Source organism: Mus caroli, unplaced genomic scaffold (assembly GCF_978045245.1).
Source record: "Mus caroli unplaced genomic scaffold, Mus_caroli_1 scaffold_8, whole genome shotgun sequence".
In the NCBI taxonomy this organism is placed as follows: domain Eukaryota; kingdom Metazoa; phylum Chordata; class Mammalia; order Rodentia; family Muridae; genus Mus; species Mus caroli.
The window spans coordinates 74,779,500-74,801,245 of NW_028227263.1; the positions used below are offsets into that span (position 1 = coordinate 74,779,500).

Here is a 21,746-nt window from a genome sequence, read left to right on the forward strand (position 1 = left end):
CCCCACAGCTAACCGTCCATCACCTATATACTCTAGTATCTCCAGAGTCTCTAGAGGCTGTGTGAAACTAGACCAGAATCACACATAGCTGACTAGGAGGCATGGGAAGGAATGGCTTGAATCTCAACAGAGGGTCTGATGACTCTGTAGTACCTACTTGTGTCAGTGAATGTCAGCAGTAAACAGGCCTGATCTTAAAGATTTCTTGCAAGTAGCCCCAGCTACACTGATAAAGATAACGGCTCTCATGTGTTCTCCAACAGGCTACCAGGCAGCAAAATCCAATCTAGAGTCTTATCCCAGAGCATAATCTCTTCAAGAGCTGCCTGGGGGTTCTAGAGAAGGAGCCATGTGTGCTGCATTTCAACTAGTTCTGGGCAAGGCTCACTGAAGAAAGCATCTAAAAAGGCCATCCACAGAAATAGACCAGGGCTTAGTGTGGCACTCCAGACAAAAGTGTTATCAACATGTTCTGTGTGGAGAGGGTTGGCAATGGGGCTGCCCTCACTCACTTTAGGGTTTATTCAGTTCTGAGATGTTTCTATGAAGGTATTTCAGCATATCCGCGTCGGAGTTTGGTTATAACCATTGCATTTTGTTTCCTTGGTTTTATATTTTTAAATAACTTTCTAAAGAAAAAAAAATCCCAAATGAGAAAAAGAAAGCTATCTTTGTTCTTTCTGATAAACACACCTTTCTGTTGCTAGGGAGCCTGGCATACTTTTTGTCTCCGCCCATATCATGCCACTCTTGTTTCTTGTCTTAGGGTTTCTATGGCTACCATAAAACACCATGATAAAAGAGGAACTTGGGTAGGAAAGAGTTTGATTTATTTCAGCTTACTCTTTCACAACATGATACATCACTGAGAAATATCAGGGCAGGAACTCAAGTAGAGCAGGAACATGGAGGCAGGGGCTGATTAAAGAAGCCATGGTGGGATGCTGCTTACTGGATTGTTCTGCAGGGCTTCCTCAGCCTGCTGTCTACTACTAGCCCAGGGGTAGAATCACACTTGGTGAAATGGGCCCTCCTACATCCATTATCAATCAAGAAAATGTTCCATAATCTTGACCACAGGCCAGCCTGTTCAGAACATTTTCTTAACTGAAGTTCTGTTTTCCTAAAGGAGTCTTGCTTGTGTCAAGCTGTCATAAAACTAGCCAGGACTCTTCTCTTGGGAATTTGCTAAACTAAAACTAGATTTGTTAAACTTCAAGTTCAGCACTAAGACTTCTTGAGGGCACATCCCACGTGTGTTTCAATGCATCATTTTCTCTCTGTGGACAGGTCCCCAGCACCATAATGTGTTTGTCTGAGACCTGGCCAGGCAATGACAGGGCGACTCCCTACCACAGGGGTTGTTGAATGATCCTCTTCACAGAGTCCCACGACTTCTGCTGTGTGTTAGACATGACAGCACGTGCTTCTGGGATCTGTGAAACATCTGATACAGGAGGAGCCATTTACAAATGATAAATATAGAGTTGTTCCCTACAAAGGCAGAAGTGAGGGAAGCTACTCCATGCTACCCATATATCCTGAAAGTGACACGCCTTCATCTCCAGTTCCCCTGCCCAGCAAATGCCATCACAGTTGATGGAGGATAAAGGGCTGCTTAGCCCAGCTTCTCTGAGGAAGAGTGTACTCCCATCTTCTGCCTTTCTCTGACTCATAGACCAGGACATGCATGGTCTGGGATCTGTCATACTTTTATTGTCTAGGATAGAGATGGTTGCAAAATGATATCACTGTTGCCTCTGGCTTCTCCTCATTCTTAACAGCACACTGCAGTTATCTATGTTAGAAACCAGATTGGATGTCACAATTCTGCTTTCTTTTCTTTTGTGTTACACATACATCTTGCAGATAACTATATTTTTGGCTTTTAAGAAACAAAGCACACAAACTAAACTTTGAAGAAAGAGAAATCCTTCTTTCTTATACCAGATGGTCCACGTAAGAGATTGCTTGTTGCAACTATAGTTTTCTAGGGACCCCAAAACAAACAGATAATGGCTGAGTTCAGCCAACAACAATCAGTTAGCATTTTCTCTTTTTATTAAATTTCCTATGTGGAATCCTGCATGTGGACCTTATTTGTACGGATGGACTACAATGAAAATTGCATTAATTTTCTACACAGTAAAGGTCAGTAATTGAAGCATGAACCAAGAAACGATTGTGTAAAATGCTGTAACCCATATTTATGAAAGGTCATATAAGACAATAATATCTTGTTTTCATTGTTGAAAGTATAAATACTTTTCCAGAGAGTTTCTTTCTTGTTCCAGCCCAATGGTTACTTACATAGAATATTACAGCATTTGCTATTAGCATCAGAAAAATGAAAGCTAACAGGAGGTACTAAAATTAAAAACAAAAAACATCTTGCTTCTTGCCATCAGAAAAAAAAGCCTGCTCTGATATTCACACTATAGGTTAGTTTTTGTATAACTAGATATAGGAAGACTTGAATGGCTTCTTCTTTCAGGGTCATTGATAATGGCATGGGTACCTGTCAGTGTTAATGAGAAAAGAAATTCATCCATTTATTATCGGTTATGAATAAACTCTGATAATGGATATGTTTCTTTAAACAAGAAATGTCTAAGTATTCATTGAGGGACATTCTGTAATAAGTAAAGATGAATTAGCATGGCGTGTACTGTTCCTCATTAGAAAACTTAGCGTTCTGAGATTGAAGAGACGGTCCAGTGACTAAGAGCACTTACTGCTCTTGTGGGGGACCTGGATTCTGTTTCCTACATCCACATCAGGTGGCACACAGCCATATATAAGTCTGATTCCAGGGGGAATCTGTTACCCTCTTGTGGTCTCTGTTTGCAACTATACATAGCTGGTGCACATACATACTCTCAGACACAAACACATTAGAAAATAACTCTTTTAGTACTTATCATGCCATCACTGTTGGCATTTAAACAGATTTTTCCATCCTGATCTGCATGTATGTCAAGCACTTGGGACTTTCTTTTAGAGTTAACCTGCAATGTCCTTTTGATGTGGGGCCCAGGACTCCCATGGGTAATTCCTAGAGAGGTGAATTGTTTGTTCCCTTAAACTAAAGAATATTATTGACCATGGGTTGTCTGTCTGACAATGTATCAGAAAGAGGAGTTTTGCTCATTTTCTTTTGTATGTTCTTAAGAAAGTAAAAATAACAACACCAGTACACACATATACACACACAGAGATACATACACACAGACATATGTATACACATAGAGAGATACACAGAAGCACATATAGACACAGACAGAAACACACATACAAACACACTCACATATGCACAGACATAAACATACCAACATAGGCACATAGACAGACAGAAACACACAGACAGACAGACACACATACAACGTGGAGATCAGTGATTTTTGTTAATTATAGAACACAGCTCCAGTTAGTAATTACAAAGTATAATATTGTTAAGCAAAGAAAAAAATTCCATCAAGCTTCTTTGAATGGAAAGCTTTAAGTATGCAGTCAAGTGTGCATATATGTGTATACAAGTTTTGAACAAGCACAAACCTATATGCAGAATGTAGTATAGAGAACCTGACCATCAAAAGTTCTAGGGTAGTAAAGTAAATGCTCATTTATATTGAAGCTCTGATAATTTGATTTAATATGTTTTTTATGAATGTGGTCATTTTACTGCTAGGTTTCTATCATACTCTATTACTTTTAAGATTTTAGTAGGAGAATGGGTTGCAGCCAATTCTTAGTGACCCATTGATGTGTGTTTTGAATCACAAGAGGGCAAATTCCTGAGTTCTTGCTCTTCTTTGACATATGATCCCATGCACTTTTCCTTTTTTGAAAACCCAGTCTCCATTCTTCAAAGGGCTGAGTCTTCTCTTCCTTCAGAAGGAATCCAAAGATGCTCTTAACTTAGTCCTCGGACATTATTCGGATAGCTTGCTTGTCATGACACTGAGCAGAGTCCCTGGTACTTGAAGATGTTTTAAAACATCCACTATAAGTGTTGTTCTTGGTATGCGCTTTCAAACAGCGTGAAGCAAGACACTCCAGACTGTAAATTCAATGTGTCTTCTATGCTGTTATTAAGTAGCATTACTATTTAAAAGCACAGAGTCTAATGCTCTGTTTCTTCAGGATTCAGTACTACATCAAGCTGATTACTTTCCCACGTCTAAAATTATTCCATGAAACTATGGGAGAATAAACTGGTCACTGTGTCCTGGTTATCCACAGGCCATTTCTCATATTAGTAAATTATGTTCGTTCCCATTGTCACTCCAGTGAACTATGCATTATTCCACTCTCTCCTCCCTGCTCTTATTTCTCTCCCACTTCTGACATTCTTTCCTCTACACCCTAAAAGTCATTTCTCTGTTTACTGGTTGTAGTTTCCTTTACTTACGGTTTTGAAGCTGCCTGTGTTGCTTTGAATTTGAAGCTAACCATGGGAGCTTGAAGAGATCACCACCCAGTAGTCTTTTTTTAAGGGTAGTAATGGTTATTCATGTGTTTCTCAATGAAAGCTACAGGTTCAAGATGGCCTACCCCATCCTATTTCCAAATTATCCAGGAAGTTTATAGGATACATTTTAGATAATTTATAGGTTGACAGTTTATAAAAAGAAATTGGCAGAATATAGAGTTATCACATTTTTTTTTCCTACCAGGAAAGTAACGCACGAAGAAATGACTGTAACAGCATTGATCTAAAACAAGATAGTAAGACATTTAAATACTCAAGTGCATGGAAACATTAGTGACTTTTTGAAGTTCAAGCACTGAAGCCTTTTGTGTCCTCTAACTCATTCAGCATGCAAAATATCCCACTGGCTATTAGTCCCCCCCCCAGGCATTAATTAACAAATCTCATTGAGGAGAAATGAACCCTTCAGCGATTTCACTGTCAGATTCATAGTGGGACTCAAATCCAGATCCTCCCAGTGAAATATTTATTGGTAAAGTGTATTACATTGTTTGGAAACAGGCATGTCACTCTTCATCCATCCATTCATTCATTTACTCATTCATTCATTCCACACTGCAGCAACAGCAACTAGAGGAGTCACCTTTGCATATAGTTGGAAAGACACTGAGGCTGGTGGAGGGAAATGTTGAGGGAATCAAGACTGTTTATAGGAGCTGATGTTTGAGTCATTTCAGTGTGTGGGAATTACCTATAGCTTTTGAAAATTGTGTGTATGTGTGTTCTATACATCTTATTGTGGGTATGTCATGCACGAGTGTGGAGGTCAAAAGTCAGATGCCTTTTCTACCCACTCACCATCTACTATTTTTTAAGACAAGGTTGCTTACTATCAAAAGTTCATCAGTGCAGCCAAGTGGGCCAGCCAATGAGCTTCAAGAATCTATCTTGCCTGTCTCACCCCACTTACACCTTTCCACATAAATGCTGACCTTTCTGCCTTTTATGCTTGTTTATTCTGGGACCCAAACCAACATCCTCATGGTAAGATGGCAAGTTCTTTATGAGTCATATCCTCAGTCCTAACTTTTACTTCTCTTTATCAGATGAATATCTTACCCATTAGTCTCATCCCTTTCCTACCTAGGAGGAAGGTAAAGGATGCACATGACAAAGCCAAAATCCATCTCTCTTTGTAGACCTGCCATCAGTAGCCCCAGCTACAGGAGCCACACGAGTCATCTTTACCTTATGGTAGCATCTGTCTGTCAGCTGCTCCAAGGTATCAGTCACCCAGCATTTGAGTCCCAAAGCTTAAGGATGGCTGCTTCCTTTACATTTGTGTGTTTCCAGCATCTTCTTCAAGATGTCAGCGGTTGTGATCTTTCCTTTTTCTCATCCTTTCGTTTGACACCAGACAAGACTCCTGTTGAAAGGCAAAAAGCACACGATGAAAAAACAGGAGGGCAGAGCTCTTTGTCAGGATCAGATGGTTACAGCAGGGTAAAGCTGCTTAGATCAGGTATTGATTCAAATGAGTTTTGTATTTGTTTCTCAAAGTGAAAGATCTACTTGAGATAGAAGTACTCTCCAGAAAGAGCATGTATTGCCTTTCCCATTTATTAAAACATAATCTTTGTGGCTGGGGAGATGGCTCAGAGGACATGCTGGGATAAGTTCCCAGCATCCACATGACAGCTTGCAATGGCTGTCATGGCACTACAGTATCAAGGATTCTGATGGCCTCTTTTTCTGTTCTACATAGACATACATATAAAAATAAATAAACCTGGCATTACCTTTGTGCATGCATGTCTATGAGTGGACCTCTAGATGAATAAGTGTCACAATACACTTATAATCATCAGGTGACAACCTTGAGTGTTGGTTCTTGCCTCCTGCTGTGTTTGACACAGGGTTTTTTGGGTTTTGTTTTTTTGTTTTGCTCTTCACAACTATGTAGTCTGGGTAAGTTGCCCATGGGCTTCTAGCACCCCACTCCAATGTAATAGCATGCCCCATAATATTGACTACCTGTACCCCTAAACATACCTCATGGGCTAAACCCTGAAGTAGGTTCCTAGTTCATGAAGCTAAGTTGCCTAGGGGACAGTTTTTAATATCATGCAGCAGAAATACTGCTAACAAGCCCTTTGTTAGCACAGATATTAAGATGTTTTTCCATGCTACTCAATCAATTTCTAATGTTGATCATTCAAGTTTTCAACTTACAGTTCTCTAATATTCAATGAATTAAAACAGACAATGCATATCCCTTGGCTAAAATCCCAGTTTTGCATCTTTCATCTGGGTATCTGACATTACTGGGAGAATCTTGAGATAAAAGATTTGTCTTGATTTTTGGGGGACTTGTGAACATTCTTTGACAAACACCACTCAGTTTTCAAGCATGTCTAAAGTATTTTTTATTTTCCTGTCAGGGTCAATTTTCAGGAGTATCTCCCTGATTTTGCTTAGATAATTAATAGAGAAAATGAGTGTTTTTCTAAAACAGAACAAGCAGGAAAGATTTAAAGTAACATACTGATTATATAATTAATTCTTAATTGTAAATTCAGTTGACGGTGTTAATTCTCTCCCAGAGGCTCAAAGCTCCGCCATTGCACCTACAGACAGAGCTGTGTTCACTGGAGACACAAGGGAGCCAACAAGGCCTTAAGGAAGGCAAGCTCACCTGATGTATTCTCTGTGATGTTTTTCACTTTAATAGAGTGAGCAGCTATGTTATGCCACAGGCACACTATTGATCCTTAACTCTCTATAAAACTCAGCCTAAGACTGGACCTTCTAATGCCCTATAAGCAAATGTACAATTTAAAAACAATGAGGGTGTCCTAGGACCAGCTCTTGTATGCTGCCTGGTTGGTGGCTCTTTGTTTGAGAGATCTCAGGCATCCAGATTAGTTAAGACTACTGGTCTTCCTATGGGGTCACCCTCCTTTTCAGCTTCTACCAGTCAAGAATTGGAATTAGTCATTCTTTTGCCCGCATTACTGACACTCATTCTTATAGAGAATGAAACAAATCACAAAGCAGGAACTGGGGAGCTGGAGCAATGAATAAAAGTAGCTAAAGTGACTGGTTACTCAAGCATGAGGATCTGAGTTCACATCCCCAGCACCCACATAAACAGGAGGGCAGAGCAGCCCATGTGGAATACTAGCACATAGGAGGTAGAAACTGGATCCCCAGAGCAAGCTTGCCACCCAGTGTAGCAAAGCAGCAAGCCCTGGGCTCTATTAAGAAACTGTCTAATACATAAAGGATGGAGACAATGCCACCAACCTCTGACATCCACTTCCATATGCCCCACATGTATGCATGTACAAACATACAAACATACATACTACATGCATACATGTAACCAAAAGGACCCTTGTGAGATTGGATTCTGGATTTGAAGTCTTCTTTTTCCCTCCTCTGCTATCAATAACAGGTAATTGCACATCAACAGGAGCCCCAGTCATGAGGTATCCACTTTTGCAGGTTTATAATCACAAGGAAGACCCCGCTGTGGTGGTGTGGTCAGTTGCAATCATCTTGTTCATTTGTGCAGTCACACCAATGGTCATCACTCTTTCCTACCCACAGTTCTCTGTCTGAGTCAGGAGCCTCTGTGGTGAGAGGACCAGGGCCGTGCTGCTGCTGTTTGTCTTTCTGAATGAATCGCTCATACTCTTCCCAGGCAGTGTGGTGTCAGCAGCAGATGCAATGTTGTATCTGCTAAACTGTTATCACCACATCCCCTGGTTCAATCTGAGATGTGTAAATAAAGCCAGCGGGGTGCACATCCAGCTGCTAGACGATCTCTTAGAGCATCAGGGCAACATGAACAGACTTGTCCCAGAAGAGCCTCTCATAAGAAACCCAAATGCATCCCAGTATTCTTTAAGTTAGACAAAAGGCTGTTCATCCTTTGTCTTTTGCCTGCTTGAAGGGAAGGGGTTCAGGTTAGTGAAGATAGCAGGTAATTTATATATGTTATAAAGCTTCTTTTCTGATTTTTTTAAATCAACTCTATGCAAACATAGACATATTAATTGAGAAAACACCACAGTAAGATTGGCCTGTAAGGAAGGTTATGGGCTCCTTTTTATTTTTTTTATTTTTTATTTTTTTTATGAATGGTTGCCATGGGAGGTTCCAGCCCACTATAGTTGGTGCTAGTCCTGGGTTTTTAGTTATAGAATGTATAAGAAAACAGGCTGACCAAGCCAGTAAGCAGCACTCCTCCATGGTGTCAACTTCAGTGCCTGCTTTAAGTTTCTGCCCTGGATTTCCAATATGATGGACTACAAACTGTAAGGTATATACCCTTTCTTCCTCAAGTTGCTGTTGATCATTGTGTTTAATCACAGCCGTAGAAAACCAACTTGTCATCTTTGCCTCCCACCCCAATCCAGGTAGGGCCTATATGAGTTTCAGTTTTCAGAACTGCAACTAGGATTCAAATGTTAAGAGTCATGATGTTTGCTGCTGAGGACAGTCTCTGACTCAGGAGTGTTCAGGTTCTGGTCCTCATGAATGGGTGCAGAAGCCAGGCTAATGAGATTTAACTATGGAAGGCACCACATCCAAGGAAGGGGTTAGTGTTGGTCTTGTAGGATAGAATGATTGCTCCTGGAAGTGATTATTGTAAGATGAAGGCACCCTGAAAGCTTGGACCATTTTGCAAAGGTTGATTTCCCTTTCTGTAAACTAAGATGCCAGCACCATGCAATTTGAATCTGCCAGCCATGGGAATTGAGAGCCAAATAACCTCTTTACTTTCTAAATCACTTACCTCGTGGATTCTGTCATAGTGATCCAAGCTCATCCTTGTGATTCAGAAGTACACCTTTGTTTTTCTGAAAGCATAAATAATACTAAAGGTTATGTGAGCATTGTTATTGTTACATGGCTACTTGGTATTTTTAAAGCAATAAAATGGATATACTTTTTTTTACAGTATAGGAAGGGAATAAAATGTTGGCTACTATAAAGATGAGAGAGAGACAGAGAGAGAGACAGAGAGAGAGACAGAGAGAGAGACAGAGAGAGATCCTATGTCTTAGGAACAGTATTTTACATTTTATCTGAATTTTCATCTATTGATTTAAAAATCACTGATTACATATCAGATTCTTAGATGAAAATGAGAGGACACTTTTCTTCAAAACATTGCCAAAACGCATTAAATAATACACATTCCTATGAAATCTGCATAAGAAAACCCCATGGAAAAATGGGAGGGAGGAGTAATTTTTCAAAATGATGCATTGTATGGATATTAGAGAAAGAAGTGAAACCCAGAGACACCAAGCGATCAAATGGAAAATTAAAAAAAAAATGTACCTAAAGCATTAGCATAAGAAACTTCCTCTATGGAGTGAGACATTCTTAGCACTCTAGCCTTAGATTTAATCCATTGCTACATGTTTGTGAACACAGACAAATTCCTTACTGTGTCTAGATGTTAACATCTTGGAAACAGAAGGATTAGCATTGGTGCCTCTGGGACATGCCCATTGGCAGACTAGTGGCTTAAAGAAAACTTGAGAAGTACAAAAAAAAATGAATGTCTTAGTTAAGGTTTTAAGGCTGTGAGCAGGCCCCATCACCATGGCAACTCTTATACAGGAAAATAGTTCATTGGGTTTGGCTTACAGTTTCACAGGTTTAGTCCATTATTGACATGGTATGAGGGAGGCATAGCTGCATGCAGGCAGACTTGGAACTGGAGGAGCAGAGAATACTACATCTAGGATCAGCAGACAGCAGGAAGTAAGTGCCACACTAGGCATGGCTTGGGCTTCTGAAACCTCAAATTCCTTGTTCAAAGAGATACAACTCTTTCTTTTTTTTTTTTTTAATTTTTTTCCTTTTTTTTTTATTACGTATTTTCCTCAATTACATTTCCAATGCTATCCCAAAAGTCCCCCATACCCCCCACCACTTCCCTACCCACCCATTCCCATTCTTTTGGCCCTGGCATTCCCCTATATTGGGGCATATAAAGTTTGCAAGTCCAGTGGGCCTCTCTTTCCAGTGATGGCCAACTAGGCCATCTTTCGATACTGATGCAGCTAGAGACAAGAGCTCCGGGGTACCGGTTAGTTCATCATGTTGTTCCAACTATAGGGTTGCAGATCCCTTTAGCTCCTTGGGTACTTTCTCTAGCTTCTCCATTGGGAGCCCTGTGATCCATCCAATAGCTGACAGTGAGCATCTACTTCTATGTTTGTTTGGCCCCGGCATAGTTTCACAAGAGAGAGCTATATCTGGGTCCTTTCAGCAAAATCTTGCTAGTGTATGTAATGGTGTCAGCGTTTGGAAGCTGATTATGGGATGGATCCCTGGATATGGCAGTCTCTAGATGGTCCATCCTTTCATCACAGCTCCAAACTTTGTCTCTGTAACTCCTTCCATGGGTGTTTTGTTTCCAGTTCTATGAAGGGGCACAGTGTCCACACTTTGGTCTTCATTCTTCTTGAGTTTCATGTGTTTAGCAAATTGTATCTTATATCTTGGGTATCCTAAGTTTTGGGCTAATATCCACTTATCAGTGAATACATATTGTGTGAGTTCTTTTGTGATTGTGTTACCTCACTCAAGATGATGCCCTCCAGGTCCATCCATTTGGCTAGGAATTTCATAAATTCATTCTTTTTAATAGCTGAGTAGTACTCCATTGTGTAAATGTACCATATTTTCTGCATCCATTCCTCTGTTGAGGGGCATCTGGGTTCTTTCCAGCTTCTGGCTATTATAAATAAGGCTGCTATGAACATAGTGGAGCATGTGTCCTTCTTACCGGTTGGGACATCGTCTGGATATATGCCCAGGAGAGGTATTGCTGGATCCTCCAGTAGTACTACGTCCAATTTTCTGAGGAACCACCAGACTGATTTCCAGAGTGGTTGTACAAGCTTGCAATCCCACCAACAATGGAGGAGTGTTCCTCTTTCTCCACATCCTCGCCAGCATCATAAAGCCACACCTACTCCAACAAAGCCATACCTCCTAATAGTGCCACTCACTATGGGCCAATGGGGGCTGTTTCCCATCAAGCAACCACAATGAATAAATGTATAATTGGATGACTAAGGGTTAGAATTATGGCTTGAAGGAAGAGGACAGACAGCAGTCAGTGTATGTGAGAACCCTGAAGAGGCTCCTCTAATTCCATAGGACTTGATTTCAACTATTGATTTTTATAGATTTATGATATCTAGAATGTTGCTGGGTATTTTTATATACATGTCAATGTTCCCAGGTCAATGCAAACAATCCTTTAACATCCCTGCTCATTCCCTGTATCCACTAATTTCTTCATCAAGAAATCATCCTAGCCCTGTGGAGTCCCTGGGGCAATTTTGTGGATCTGAAGAATGCAGTGAGATAGAGTCTGCTGCTCTTATCTTCTGGACTACTAAGTTCTACCATGGAATAGTAGAGTGGGAGGGTATGAAAGATGCTCATCACATGTGTAACTACGAAAGTACAAATACTACCTTCATGTAGAATAGAGGCTGTTATGCCTTGATCGACATAAAGGGACATTGTCAAAAGAGCACCAAAGCCTCTTAAGGAACAGAAGATACATCCTCCAGATGGACATATCCCAAGTCATATTATAGAGGGTGTGGGAAATACAATTCATTGGAATGCAAACACTGGGGAAAAAATGATCCCTTCCTATACTAATGAATTTCAGAGGAAAATGATATATCATATGTCCCTGTTTTTCTAAGAATTTTTTATTTGTTAATAGTCTTCATTTTAGAGCTAAGTATTATATTTAGCATTTATATTAGAACAAGCTGGAGCAAGTTCCTTAGGCTTTACTAATGGCCAGTACTATTACTCTTGAAATCTGTTCATAGGTAGCCAACCTCTAAAGGACAAACAGTGGGTTAAACCTAGTAGGCAAGCAGAAATTATCCTTCCCTGACTCCTTCCAGAGGCTAGAACTAGCTAGGCCTGGAGGTAGACTGTGAATGTTCACCAATAGAACGAAGTGGCAACCTGTTTCTGTCTCAGAAACTTGTGGAAACTCAACTCATTCCTCTGTCCCATCAGCCACAGGCTCTATCAGCCTACTGTGCCATGCCATGGCCTGGACTACAAGATAAACAAAACCTCCAAACTGCTAATTCAGAAAAGGTTAGTGAAAAGAATAAGAAGGGTATAAATGTGTGTTAAATATATTCAGAATTTAATCCAAGCCAAAGATAAGTTGATGGAAAACTAGCCTGGATACAAGATTAGGTTTTACTTCTCCTGCTATATTGAATAATTTGTACTTAAAAAACTTGTATAATGCACTTCAGTATTTCAAGAAGAATGATACATATATACTTTAATATATACTATATATATAGTTTAATATATATATTATATTATATATACTTAAACCATATATATGGTTTAAGTACATATAACTTATAATTTAATTTAAATAAAAAGGATACCTGTATAATATACCTATATAGGTATATATATTTAATAAATAACAATTCTCAGATACTATTATCCTAATGGTGGTGATTAGTATGCTACTATATTTTAAGTTGCTTGGTATTGGCATTAGCAAAATACCAAGTGCTAGGATAGGTAGACACTCTGTGAAAGGCCTACAGACTTTATGATTCTGTTAGTAGGAAAGACTGGTACCTTGTAGGGGCCCTGTTGCTATATCATATCATGGAAAATTGAAAATGGACAAGTATATGTAAACTATAATTTATTTCAAATTATGATAAAACTATTTGTACATAAAATATAGTATATCTAGAAATATAAAATAGAAAGCCCGAGGGCGCAGAGTCGGCTGACACCTGCCAGCTACCCAGGACACCCACCACAGGATCTTAAAACTTCTGGTGAGTGGAACACAGCCTCTGCTCCAATCTCTAAACAGAGACAACTATAACAACTAACTCCAGAGATTACCAGATGGCGAAAGGTAAACGTAATAATCTTACTAACAGAAACCAAGACCACTCACCATCATCAGAACCCAGCACTCCCACTTCGCCCAGTCCAGGACACCCCAACACACCGGAAAAGCTAGACCCGGATCTAAAAGCATATCTCATGATGATGGTAGAGGACATCAAGAACGACTTTAATAACACAGTTAAAGAAATACAGGAGAACACTACTAAACAGGTAGAAGACATTAAAGAGGAAGCACAAAAATCCCTTAAAGAATTGCAGGAGAACACTGCTACACAGGTAGAAGAAATTAAAGAGGAAGCACAAAAATCCCTTAAAGAATTGCAGGTAAACCAGACCAAACAGGTGATGGAATTGAATAAAACCATCCAAGACCTAAAAAGGGAAGTAGACACAATAAAGAAAACCCAAATTGAGGCAACGCTGGAGATAGAAACCCTAGGAAAGAAATCTGGAACCATAGATGTGAGCATCAGCAACAGAATACAAGAGATGGAAGAGAGAATCTCAGGTGCAGAAGACTCCATAGAGAACATCGGCACAACAATCAAAGAAAATACAAAATGCAAAAAGATCCTAACTCAAAACATCCAGGAAATCCAGGACACAGTGAGAAGACCAAACCTACGGATAATAGGAGTAGATGAGAATGAAGATTTTCATTCTCAAAGGACCAGCAAATATCTTCAACAAAATTATAGAAGAATACTTCCCAAACCTAAAGAAAGAGATGCCCATGAACATACAAGAAGCCTACAGAACTCCAAATAGACTGGACCAGAAAAGAAATTCCTTCCGACACATAATAATCAGAACAACAAATGCACTAAATAAAGATAGAATACTTAAAGCAGTAAGGGAAAAAGGTCAAGTAACATATAAAGGCAAGCCTATCAGAATTACACCGGATTTTTCACCAGAGACTATGAAAGCCAGAAGGGCCTGGACAGATGTTATACAGAAACTAACTTATCCAGCCCAGGCTACTATACCCAGCCAAACTCTCAATTACCATAGATGGAGAAACCAAAGTATTCCACGACAAAACCAAATTCACACATTATATTTCCACGAATCCAGTCCTTCAAAGGATAATAACAGAAAAAAACCAATACAAGGACGGAAACCACGTCCTAGAAAAAGCAAGAAGGTAATCCCTCAACAAACCTAAAAGAAGACAGCCACAAGAACAGAACGCCAACTCTAACAACAAAAATAAAAGGAAGCAACAATTACTTCTCCCTAATACCTCTTAATATCAATGGACTCAACTCCCCAATAAAAAGACATAGACTAACAGACTGGCTACACAAACAGGACCCAGCATTTTGCTGCTTGCAGGAAACTCATCTCAGAGAAAAAGATAGACACTACCTCAGAATGAAAGGCTGGAAAATAATTTTCCAAGCAAATGGTATGAAGAAACAAGCTGGAGTAGCCATCCTAATATCTAATAAAATCGACTTCCAACCCATAGTCATCAAAAAAGACAAAGAAGTGCTCTTCATACTCATCAAAGGTAAAATCCTCCAAGAGGAGCTTTCAATTCTGAGTATCTATGCTCCAAATACAAGGGCAGCCACATTCATTAAAGATACTTTAATGTGTATCAATGTGTGCTCAAAGCACACATTGCACCTCACACAATAATAGTGGGAGCCTTCAACACACCACTTTCACCAATGGATAGATCATGGAAACAGAAACTAAACAGGGACACAGTGAAACTAACAGAGGTTATGAAACAAATGGATCTGACAGATATCTACAGAACATTTTATCCTAAAACAAAAGGATATACCTTCTTCTTAGCACCTCATGGTACCTTCTCCAAAATTGACCACATAATTGGTCACAAAACAAGGCTCAACATATACAAAAATATTGAAATTGTCCCATGCATCCTATGAGACCACCATGGACTAAGGCTGATCTTCAATAACAAAATAAAAAATAGAAAGCCAACACACACGTGGAAACTAAACAACACTCTTCTCAATGATACCTTGGTCAAGGAAGGAATAAAGAAAGAAATTAAGGACTTTTTGGAGTTTAATGAAAATGAAGCCACAACATACCCAAACTTATGGGACACAATGAAAGCATTTCTAAGAGGAAAACACATAGCTCTGAGTTCCTCCAAAAAGAAACTAGAGAGAGCACACATTAGCAGCTTGACAACAAACCTAGAAGCTCTAGAATGAATGGAAGCAAATTCACCCAAGAGTAGACGGCAGGAAATAATCAAACTCAGGGGTGAAATCAACCAAGTGGAAACAAGAACTATTCAAAGAATCAACCAATCGAGGATCTAGTTCTTTGAGAAAATCAACAAGATAGATAAACCCTTAGCCAGACTCACTAGAGGGCATAGGGAAAGTATTCTAATTAACAAAATCAGAAATGAAAAGGGAGACATAACAACAGATCCTGAAGACATCCAAAACACCATCAGATCCTTCTACCAAAGGCTATACTCAACAAAACTGGAGAACCTGGATGAAATGGAGAAGTTCCTAGACAGATACCAGGTACCAAAGTTGAATCAAGATCAGGTTAATGATCTAAACAGCCCTATATCCCCCAAAGAAATAGAAGCAGTCATTAATAGTCTCCCAACTAAAAAAAGCCCAGGACCAGATGGGTTTAGTGCAGAGTTCTATCAGACCTTCAAAGAAGATCTAATCCCAGTTCTTCACAAACTATTCCACAAAATAGAAACAGAAGGTACTCTACCCAACTCATTCTATGAAGCCACAATTACTCTGATACCTAAACCACAAAAAGACCCAACAAAGATAGAGAACTTCAGACCAATTTCCCTTATGAATATAGATGCAAAAATCCTCAATAAAGTTCTTGCTAACCGAATCCAAGAACACATCAAAACAATCATCCATCCTGACCAAGTAGGTTTCATCCCAGGGATGCAAGGATGGTTCAATATACGGAAATCCATCAACGTAATCCAGTATATAAACAAACTCAAAGACAAAAACCACATGATCATCTCATTAGATGCTGAGAAAGCATTTGACAAAATCCAACACCCCTTCATGATAAAAGTCTTGGAAAGATCAGGAATTCAAGAACCATACCTAAAAATGATAAAAGCAATCTACAGCAAACCAGTAGCCAACATCAAAGTAAATGCTGAGAAGCTGGAAGAAATCCCACTAAAATCAGGGACTAGACAAGGCTGTCCACTCTCTCCCTACCTATTCAACATTGTACTTGAAGTCCTAGCCAGAGCAATTAGAGAACAAAAGGAGATCAAGGGGATACAAATTGGAAAAGAAGAAGTCAAAATATCACTCTTTGCAGATGATATGATAGTATTCATAAGTGACCTTAAAAATTCCACCAGAGAACTCTTAAGCCTGATAAACAGCTTCGGTGAAGTAGCTGGATATAAAATTAACTCAAGTCAATGGCCTTTCTGTACACAAAGAATAAACAGGCTGAGAATGAAATTAGGGAAACAACACCCTTCTCAATTGTCACAAACAATATAAAGTACCTTGGCGTGACTCTAGATAAGGAAGTGAAATATCTGTATGACAAGAACTTCAAGTCTCTGAAGAAAGAAATTAAAGAAGATCTCGGGTGATGGAAAGACCTCCCATGTTCATGGATTGGCAGGATCAACATTATAAAATGGCTATCTTACCAAAAGCTATCTACAGATTCAATGCAATCCCCATCAAAATTCCAACTCAATTCTTCAAGTAATTAGAAAGGGCAATCTGCAAATTCATCTGGAACAACAAAAAACCTAGGATAGCAAAAACTCTTCTCAAGGATAAAAGAACCTCTGGTGGAATCACCATGCCTGACCTAAAGCTATACTACAGAGCAATTGTGATAAAAACTGCAATGTACTGGTATAACAACAGACAAGTAGACCAATGGAACAGAATTGAAGACCCTGAGATGAACCCACACACCTATGGTCACTTGATCTTTGACAAGGGAGAAAAACCATCCAGTGGAGAAAAGACAGCATTTTCAACAAATGGTGCTGGCACAACTGGTTGTTATCATGTAGAAGAATGCGAATTGATCCATTCCTATCTCCTTGTACTAAGGTCAAATCTAAGTGGATTAAGGAACTCCACATAAAACCAGAGACACTGAAACTTATAGAGGATAAAGTAGGGAAAAGCCTTGAAGATATGAGTACAGGAGAAAAATTCCTGAATAGAACAGCAAAGGCTTGTGCTGTAAGATTGAGAATCGATAAATGGGACCTCATAAAGTTGCAAAGCTTCTGCAAGGCAAAAGACACCGTCAATAAGACAAAAAGACCACCAACAGATTGGGAAAGGATCTTTATCCACCCTAAATCAGATAGGTGACTAATATCCAATATATATAAAGAACTCAAAAAGGTGGACTCAAGAAAATCAAATAACCCCATTAAAAAATGGGGCTCAGAACTGAACAAAGAATTCTCACCTGAGGAATACCGAATGGCAGAGAAGTACCTGAAAAAAATGTTCAACATCCTTAATCATCAGGGAAATGCAACTCAAAACAACCCTGAGATTCCCCCTCACACCAGTCAGAATGGCTAAGATCAAAAACTCAGGTGACAGCAGATGTTGGCGAGGATGTGGAGAAAGAGGAACACTCCTTCATTGTTGGTGGGATTGCAAGCTTGTACAACCACTCTGGAAATCAGTTTTGTGGTTCCTCAGAAAATTGGACATAATACTACCAGAGGATCCAGCAATACCTCTCCTGGGCATATATCCAGAAGATGTCCCAACCGGTAAGAAGGACACATGCTCCACTATGTTCATAGCAGCCTTATTTATAATAGCCAGAAGCTGGAAAGAACCCAGATGCCCCTCAACAGAGGAATGGATACAGAAAATATGGTACATTTACAAAATGGAGTACTACTCCGCTATTAAAAGGAATGAATTTATGAAATTCCTAGGCAAATGGATAGAACTGGAGGGCATCGTCCTGAGTGAGCTAACACAATCACAAAGGAACTCACACAATATGTACTCACTGATAAGTGGATATTAGCCCAAAAACTTAGGATACCCAAGATATAAGATACAATTTGTTAAACGCATGAAACTCAAGAAGTACGAAGACCAAAGTGTGGACACTGTGCCCCTTCTTAGAATTGGGAACAAAACACCCATGGAAAGAGTTACAGAGATAAAGTTTGGAGCTGTGACGAAAGGATGGACCATCTAAAGACTGGGGATCCATCCCATAATCAGCTTGCAAAAGCTGACACCATTGCATACACTAGGAAGATTTTGCTGAAAGGACCCAGATATAGCTGTCTCTTGCGAGACAATGCCGGGGCCTAGCAAACACAGAAGTGGATGCTCACATTCGGCTATTGGATGGATCACAGGGCCCCCAATGGAGGAGCTAGAGAAAGTACCCAAGCAGCTAATGGGAACTGCAACCCTATAGGTGGAACAATATTATGAACTAACCAGTACTCCAGAGCTCTTGACTCTAGCTGCATATGTATCAAAAGATGGCCTAGTCAGTCATCACTGGAAAGAGATGCCCATTGGACTTGCAAACTTTACATGCCCCAGTACAGGGGAACACCAGGGCCAAAATGTGGGAGTTGGTGGGTAGGGGAGTCGGGGGGTGTATATTGGGGACTTTTTGGATAGCATTGGAAATGTAAATGAGGGAAATACCCAATTAAAAAAATTAATTAAAAAAAAATAGCAAGCCCATAGTCCTTCTGAATAATTTCTATAAAATAATCAAGTAAGGTAAATATCTTATTGGGAGCACTATCTTTAAAAATGTAGAGAAAGTTCATAGCACTGGATATTAAATATATCCTGTATATATAAAATTGATATTACAGTATAGTATTAAAGATTTATTCCATCTGTCTCATTTATTGTGAGTTTTCAGGGTGCCTAAACACTTGTTGAGAAAGTCGTTCTTGCTGCTCCACTTGGGGATCCATCTCATAAACAACCAACAAACCCAGACACTAGGCAGATGCCAATAAGAGCCTGCTGACAGGAGCCTGATATAACTGTCTCCTGGGAGGCTCTGGCAGTGCCTGGCAAATACAGAAGTGGATGCTCACAGTCATCCATTGGACGAAGCATAAGGTTCCCAATGAAGGATCTAGAGAAAGTACCCAGGGAGCTGAAGGGGTCTGAAGCCTCATAAGAGGAACATCAATATGAACTAACCAGTATCCCCAGAGCTCCTTGGAACTATACCACCAATCTAAGAAAACACATGGTGGAACTTGTGGCTCTAGTATATATGTAGCAGAGATTGGCCTAGTCGATCATCAGTGGGAGGAGAGGCCCTTGTTCCTGTGAAGGCTCTATGTCCCAGTATAGAGGAAGGCCAGGGCCACAAATGGGAGCGGGTGAGTTGGGAAGCAGGGGAAGGGGGAAGGGATGGGGGATTTTTGGAGGGGAAACTAGGAAATGGGATAACATTTGAAATGTAGATAAAGAAAATATCTACTAAAAAACAAAAGAGAAAATTTGTCTATAGTAGTGTCTGTTAAGATGCTGGTTTAATGTCCATTAAGTTCAACTCTGAAGATGGTTAAGAGCAACTTTATGGATATTAGAAATGAGAGGATGAAATAAAATTTGTAGAATGTATGACCTGTGACAGGCTGGTCGTAAAGGAAAGGGCAACCACAACAAAGTGTATCTGTGGAGTGCATCTTAGTGTTTGTACCATGCATGACTATTCTTTGTGTGTCAGATTCAAATATTCACCTAATCAACATAATAACTTTTTTATTTTAGTGTACATGTACTATATATTCTCATTCTTAACAATATATTATAAAATAAAATTAAAGCATTTTTATACTTTAGCTAATAAATCAAAATGAGTTAGTTGATAATTCTAAATGTACAGGATTTTAATTGCTCTGACTCTTAAAAATATGCAAATCTGAGTCTCTTCTGTGGATACCGAATACTCAAAGCAAAACGTCAAACTCATTTAAAAACTGAAAGGATGCTGTCACAATCCTTCATTAGTTTGGCACACTAATTAACACTTAAGTTTTGGTTCTTTTGTAGAGTTAAAAAAAAAGTCAAACAATTAATATGGGAAGTTTCTTAGGAAATTGAGCTACACAGAAACTTGAATCATTTTCCAAAAACTTGTTTTGACCTAAAGTCAATGCTAATGCAAAGAGGAAGCGCCTTTGCCCTCTGGGTCAAGCTCTCCAGAGCCTTCAAATGCTCCTTTGTAAATACAGGGCCTATGCAGCAGACAGAGATGGGTTTTTGACCATTGTGCCCATTCATAGGCAATTGTGGGTTGCTGTGTACGAATGAGATCGTCTTGGCAGCATGTCTAATTTTTAGAACAAACTGCTTGAAGCATAATAATAACGGGAAAGTAATTTGAAAGTTAAGGATAGTAAAACTGTCTTGCAAAGTTGCCACTGCAAGAAGGAGCAGCCTCAGTGTTCCCTTTCACACCAAATGATGGGATTGGGACTACTTTAATGGATGATTACACAGACCTGCCCTACTGGTCCTTTTACCCATAACCACCACAGGGGGCGTGAGGTTCCTCACTCCACCCATGGCTCTTTTTAAATGAAGCAGAAATCAAGCATAAAAACTCTAGCTGCATATGTATCAAAAGATGGCCTAGTCGGCCATCACTGGAAAGAGAGGCCCATTGGACTTGCAAACTTTATATGCCCCAGTACAGGGGAACACCAGGGCCAAAAAGTAGGAGTGGGTGGGTAGGGGAGTGGGTGGGAGGGTATGGGGGACTTTTGGGATAGCATTGGAAATGTAAATGAGGAAAATACCTAATAAAAAATATTTAAAAAATTAGTTACTTGTCTTTCTCTTTGTTTGCTTGTTTTGTTTTTTCCTTCCTTCCTTCCTTCCTTCCTTCCTTCCTTCCTTCCTTCCTTCCTTTCTCCCTCCCTTCCTCCCTCCCTTTCATAGCATGAAAGGTAACCTAGGAGTGGTACCTTACTGAGTGATTCATCATAATCCTAACCAAGTAACAATCTCTTGTTACTTATTTGTAAAGGTTTTAAAGACTCTTACTGTACATAGCAAGCACAGTAGGCCAAATTGAAACAAAGAGACAAGAGTAGGGAAGAGATAAGCTGAGAAATAATATAAAATAGATTGTAGAAATTTGTGCAATAATTTGCATAATCATTAAATTATAATAGTGGTGTGATAGCTACTTAGCACAGTAAAATATATTGAAGATCTATACATAACTTAGAGAGGTAACATTCTTAGACAGTGGACACTGAGGAAGATAAAAATATATAGTACTGCAAGCTCATAAATAAGTCACATAATACAATGTCAGACCTGCTTGCCAGCTGTGA

General features: G+C 39.5%; 1 protein-coding gene across 4 annotated transcripts in view; it reads left to right on the forward strand.

The window, feature by feature from the left end:
• Mctp2 (multiple C2 and transmembrane domain containing 2) overlaps positions 1-21,746 on the forward strand; it is a 238,613-nt gene that overhangs the window by 190,770 nt on the left and 26,097 nt on the right. The gene's annotated exons all lie outside the window — the stretch shown is intronic.